A 6,821-nucleotide genomic window follows, 5' to 3' on the forward strand; every position below is an offset into this window, starting at 1 on the left:
ATGTGGGGGGTGGTCACGGGGTTACTCCCCTGACCCCCAGCTTCTCTTCTCTTTCTCCCCCCCCCCCCCCCCCCAAAAATTCTCCACGAGTTGCTGTCCCAGCCCGTCAGGGTAAGACTCTGGCAGGCCGGGACACTTTGTTTACTTACATCAGCGTTTCCCAAACTTTTTTGGCCGCGGAACACTTTTTAGCCTATTATGGAACACTTATAATATTATTTTGTAGTTCTTTGGTTTTCAAATAAAAAACTGTTATTTATGCTCAAATATATTTTATTTTATAAAACAAAGCAAAAATACAAATTTAAAATAACTTGAACTAAAAATTTCTAACTGGAAAGCGTGTATAAAGTAGTGCAAGAGTCCAAATTAAAAACAGTGTTCTACTTAAAAAAACACCTGTTTTTATATATATACAAACACCAAAGTACATTTTTACTAGAAAAATCTATTTTTATAAACAGAAATACAAATTTTGATTTAATGAGATTGGAGTTTCTGCGTTTTTCTATCATACATTCGCTTAATATTAGGAATAATGCTGGAAAGTTGAATCCTCATGTCAGACGCAGCATCAAGTCTATTCCTATATTTGGTTTTTGTTGCAGTATAATACGAAAATCCTGTCTCTCATAAATAAGTTGTAGCAAAAGGAAGGAGCACTCGAACTGCATGTTTAGCCATATTAGGGTACTCTTCTATTAGGCTGCTCCAAAAATTTTTCAGCGGAAGATCCTTAAACTTTTGTTTCCAATCGGAGTCAGAAATTATCAATTAGGCTTTTATAATCGTGCGCAGTAAAGCCGACTGGTTTGGCTGTAATTACAGACGGATTTTGAACCCAAGCATTATCATCAGTAGTTGTAGGAAAATATTCCAATAAAGAGGCCTGCAAGTCACGTAAGTGCTGTAAAATGGTGCTGGAAACTTCTTCATAGACTGTAGAATTTATTTCAGTCAGAAATTCGTACTGTAGTGAAGCAGTCAAAGTTATTCTGTTCTACAGAAGATGCCCAGAATTCCGATTTCTTTTTTAATGACGAAATTTTATCCATTGTAGTAAAAATGGTTACATTCTTTCCTTGCAGCGACAGATTAATTTCATTTTAATTTTGCAAAAATATCTGCAAGATACGCAAGTCTCATTAGCCACGAGGAATTTGTCAGACGGTCATAAAATTTTCGTCCTGAATTATCTGAAGTGAAGAATACCAGTAGTTCACTATGAAGCTCAAAAAGCCTCACAAGCACTTTTCTTCTGGATAGCCACCTCACTTACGTATGTAAAAGAAGCGTTTTGTGCTGACTACCCATTTCCTCGCACAAAATTTTAAATAACCTGGATTGAAGTGGTCGAGATTTGACAAAATTGATCATTTTTGTACTGCTTCATAGAGCACAATTTTCAGATATACTGGTATTTTTTTTAACTGCAAGTGCTTGTCTGTGTAGAACACAATGGCTCTTAGTGCTTTCTGGTGCCACACTTAAATTTCGCGTTACAGCTCCCTTCATCTTCCCGATCATTGCCCGAGCATCGTCAGTACATACATCAATACGTTTTCCCCAACTAATTTCATGCTTTCTGATAAAATTGTTGATGCAGTTGAATATTTCTTCTCCAGTCGTGTTGCTTTGCAGAGATTCACATAAGAGCAGGTCCTCTTCAATAATAATATTAAATCTGTATCGGACAAATACTAGTAGCGCAGCAAGTCCTGAAACGTCAGTGGACTCATCTAGCTGCAATGAATACTCATGGCAAATTTTCAGTCGGCAAACTAGCACTTTTTCTATGTCATCGGCAAGATCTTTAATACGGCGTGCAACAGTATTATTTGACAACTGTACAGCATCAACTTTTTTTTTTAACCAGACTGCTCGCTCAACATGCACATTAAAATATCTTTCGCGCAAGGCTTGATAAGCGTTTCTCCAATAGTGTGAGCTTCTCTGGCAAGCGCTATATGGTAACTTACTCGATAAGATGCCTCTGCTGCACTTTTGTTGTCTGTCTTAGCATGCAATTTTAATCATTGAAAGTTTACAATTTCCAAGTGAGTCACGCTGCCTCTTGAAAAAAACTTTATATCTTTGTCTTTGTATTCAGCATGCTTGGTTTCCAAATGCCTACGAAGTTTAGCAGGAGCCAATGAACTGTTTGCTAGTATTTTGATGCACTGCGCATCAGGGACATCTTTATTTCCAACACATGTGTAAAACCGAAAGACAAATAACTTTCATCATACTTTTGTTTCGGACTTTTAACACCTGCTTCTTGTTTTTTGATATACTTCGGTGGAAATTCTTTCACCTTGGATAATTCACTAGTACTAACAGATTTTTCGGCAACAAAAGACTGCGATTGTTCATCCTCACTTTGAAGTGTCACAATATTTTGCTCGTTTATTTCGGCCACAGTTGTAGTATCAGAAGAACTTGCTTTTTGTTTCAAAGTTCCTTCTTTTAGCCACAAATCCATGGTGATTAGGTTTAGTAACAATATTTAGAAATACTGATTCTTGTCAAATTTTGTTTGTCACAAATATTTATATTTTTTTGAGTGAAGCTAGTTTAGTTGTGCTTATCGCACACACGGTAAAGGCCCACAGGTTTGAACGTGTTGAGTGAATGTTATATTCAACATGGCGTAAAGAGAATGGTGTGTGCATACCGCTGCAGTTCACGCAGCCTCGAGCGGAAGGGGTACAACGTCACTAACTGAAACGTGCCCGAAAGGGGTAGATGTCAACATGCTTGTGTGTCTCGTTCTCTTTACGCCATGATATTCAATACGAGATCTATCAATAACCGGAAAAAGAGTTTAATGTTAAATTATAGTCAGTCATTCAAAGAGTTGTAAACTATGCTTCAAATATGCCAAATTTAAAGTTAAAAAAAATTTAAAGACCCTTTTTTAAAATTACGATTCTTTCACGGAACACCTATTCACATCGTGTGGAACACCAATACTGACTTAGGTTTACCTCCGTGCCTGCAGACGCTTGAGGTAAACAAACCGTCTCGGCCCACCAGTGGCTTATCCTGATGGCCCGAGAGCCAAAGTTTGCCGACCCCTGAATTATAGGGTCAGCTTATGAATGGGTCATAAAAAATTTCCATTTTTACTTATCCATTTTTTGGGGGGGGAGGGGGGGAAGGGAGGTGTTGGCTTATAAATGAACCGGCTTATGATTGAATATATGCAGTAATATATTAATAGTTATCACAAAATAAGTTCCACTGAAGGAATAAATCTCTTAAAGTATAATTTAATGCAACAAGGCTTCTGTAACAATTTCTAGTGTATGTTTTTAAAATTTGATCCAATAAAAAGGCATGTTAAAAAAGATTATAGGCCTAATCCTGGAAAATGTGGTATGGAGGGTCAGGTGCCTGCCCATGCACTATACTTCCTAACATCAGAGCCATATTATTTGTGTTGGTAGATAGAAAGCTGGCTGGATCGTCGGGCTCAATGGGTAGTGATCAATGGCTCCATGTCTAGTTGGCAGCTGGTATTAAGCGGAGTGCCCCTGGGGCCGGTTTTGTTCAATATCTTCATTAATGATCTGGAGGATGCCGTGGACTGCACCTCAGCAAGTTTGCCGATGCCACTCAACTGGGAGGAGTGGTAGATAGGCTGGAGGGTACGGATAGCATACAGAGGGACCTAGACAAATTAGAGGATTGGGCCAAAAGAAATCTGAGGTTCAACAAGGACAAGTGCGGAGTTCTGCACTTAGGATGGAAGAATCCCATGCACTGCTACAGACTAGGGACCGAATGGCTAGGCAGCAGTTCTGCAGAAAAGGACCTAGGGGTTACAGTGGATGAGAAGCTGGATATGAGTCAGAGTAGCAGCCGTGTTAGTCTGTATCTGCAAGAAGAACAGGAGTACTTGTGGCAAATTTGTTAGTCTCTAAGGTGCCACAAGTACTCCTGTTCTTCTTGGATATGAGTCGACAGTGTGCCTTGTTGCCAAGAAGGCTAATGGCATTTTGGGCTGTATAAGTAGGGGAATTGCCCGCAGATGGAGGGAGTGATCATTCCCCTCTATTTGACATTGGTGAGGCCTCATCTGGAGTAGTGTCCAGTTTTGGGCCCCACAACTACAAGAATGATGTGTAAAAATTGGAAAGAGTCCAGCGGAAGGCAACAAAAATGATTAGGGGCTGGAGCACGTGACTTGTGAGGAGAGGCTGAGGGAACTGGGATTGTTTAGTCTGCAGAAAAGAAGAATGAGGGGGGATTTGATAGCTGCTTTCAGCTACCTGAAAGGGGGTTCCAAAGAGGATGGTTCTAGACTATTCTCCTTGTTCTGTCATCTGCTACCACGGAGTAATGGTCTGAAGTTGCAGTGGGGGTGGTTTAGGTTGGATATTAGGGAAACCTTTTTCACTAGGAGGGTGGTGAAACACTGGAATGGGTTACCTAGGGAAGTGGTGGAATCTCCTTCTTTAGAGGTTTTTAAGGTCAGGCTTGACAAAGCCCTGGCTGGGATGATTTAGTTGCGGATTGGTCCTGTTTCGAGCAGGGGGTTGGACTAGATGACCGCCTGAGGTCCCTTCCAACCCTGATATTCTATGAAAATTGGGTCCCTAATCCATGAACTATTGGAACTCATTTACAAAACTTTTCTTAAACATTACATGAATATATTGTCTCATACTATAGAATTAGACTGTATAATCCCTATTCCATGATGAGATATCTTTGAGCTATAATGTATCTTAATTAAAACTATTTTTAGATTGCTTTTTGAGGAGAAAACCTTTTTTATCAAAAAAAATCAGTTTTAAATAAAAACTTCATTGATCCACCCTGGTTTGATGTCCAAGTCCCAAATTCCAACCCATGCCGTCTCTCTCCCCCTCTTCCCCCCCATACCCAGTCAGCCCCAGTTCTCTTTCCCAGCTCTTTGTCCAGTCTGTCTCTTGCCTCCCCCATCACGCTGGTTCTTTGTCTTAGTCTACCCCACGCCAACCCTCGACCTCCAGCTCCTTGCTCCAGTCTCTTTGCCCAGCCAGTCCAGTTCTTTTTTTGCATATCAGCTCCTTGTCAGTCTCCTCTGATTCCCGTTCCCTTCACGCTGGTTCTTTGTCCTGGCCTGCCCCTTCCTCCTGTGCCTTGTTCAGTCTCATTATTCCCCTCTCCCTAGCGTCTAGTTTGTCTTCTTGCCCAACAAGTCCTTGCCTCTCCTCCTACCAACTCCCAGTCTCCCCTGCGCCCCCTTCCTGGCTTTGTATCCTTTCCCATCTGGCTCCATCCCAGGTTTTCTCTCCACTCCCTCAGTCCCAGTCTCACCAGACTCCTTGTCCCAATCTACTCTTGTCCATCTTCCTAGTCCAGTTTTGGTCCTTCTGCATTTGGATCAGATGGCTTCTTTGTCCATGTTACTTGAATGCCTGCAGGGGTATCATTTAGAGGACAGAAGAGGCAGAATTCCTGTTTTCAGTTCCAGTGCTGACCTCACCCAGATCTGGAGCAGCTATTACAGAGAAAGTCCAGCTTCATCCGTGAAGCCCTGAGCTGGAGTATGCTCAGTTGCTCTGTGGGGATGGTGCATGTACTGTCTTGTCAGTCCTTGTTGCTGAGAGAGGCTTGAGTATGGATGAAATCTTTGGTGATTTTGGCAGTTAAAATCAGTCTTTCTGAAGCATGTGCAAACTGAGCTTTTTCAAAGATGTACATCTTGGCCAAATTTGTGTGGATTTTCAGAGAGAACAAAAGGTACATCCCTGACACAAATGCCACCTCTTGCCAAATTTCAAGTTCCTGCCCTAAAGCATGGGGTCACTACAACTGTGCAAAGAAAAGCTCACCGTAATTTAACCTGAGAAAGATGTCTTTTTTTCCCCCATAGCCATATTCTCAAAAATGGAAGAATCATTCTGGCTGAAATCTTCCAACAAAATTCACTCTTAAGTGGACACCCACCAGGGAAAATGTCAGCCCAAACAATTAAGTGGCAAAGTTAAAAGTAACTGAAAGCAGGGTCTTACAGTGGAAAGTATAATGCAACCTTAGGAGATGATGCTACTAGCCCTCCCTAAAATAAAGATTAAAAAGTGACTTTTATAAAGTATTTAACAGTGCCTCTTAAACTTTACCATTTGTACATACATATAGTTAGAAAAGAAATAGCCCCTGAAATTATCAGGTTTCAGGGTCATAGTCAAACATTTTATAAAGTCATTTTTTAGGTGTTATCTTAAAAACTAACAAACAACCCCCCCCCACTACTACATTTTAAGTAAGATTAGTTTTACACCAATTTTGAGATAGGAAGATATTTGAAAATAGAGACAACTAGTTTCTTCTTGGTTTGTCTTCACAAGCATGGTGATATCACGCTTATGTGCTATTCTAAGTTAACATGCTTTTTTTGCCTCCATTTCTTTTAAGGAACACTACAGTTGTCACTCTCTTCATTGAGTGAAATCAATTTATGTACCAGAGGTCTTGAGAAAATTACCAGATGGCACCAAGCCCTATGGTTAAACATACTAGTCAGGGTGAAAATTACCTGTGCTGCCTTACCTTCTATGATTGCCAATTTCCCTGTAATCTAAAAGAATAAGGCAGTTGTGAACTGCTTATTGTACTTTGTATTTAATAGTAACATATTATTTAACTTTCCTGTTAGCTGTCTCTGTTAATGGTAGAGTTTTGGAGGGCATAACTATGGACTCCGTGTGGAAGTATATATTGGTGGATTGTTTGGCTGTTTTCTGCATACAGACTGTGTAGTTGGGCTGTAGACCCCTGAGATGACTGTTTGGTGTTTTGTTAAGGGCCATGTGGCTCTGACCCTTGGA

General features: G+C 40.6%; 1 pseudogene; it reads right to left on the minus strand.

Moving 5' to 3' along the window:
• Positions 1 to 480: 480 nt before the first annotated feature.
• LOC112123747 lies at positions 481 to 2,482 on the minus strand (annotated as a pseudogene).
• Between the last annotated feature and the right edge of the window lie 4,339 nt (positions 2,483 to 6,821).

The sequence above is a fragment of the Terrapene carolina genome, unplaced genomic scaffold (assembly GCF_002925995.2).
Source record: "Terrapene carolina triunguis isolate 2854851 unplaced genomic scaffold, T_m_triunguis-2.0 Scaffold139, whole genome shotgun sequence".
NCBI lineage: Eukaryota > Metazoa > Chordata > Testudines > Emydidae > Terrapene > Terrapene triunguis.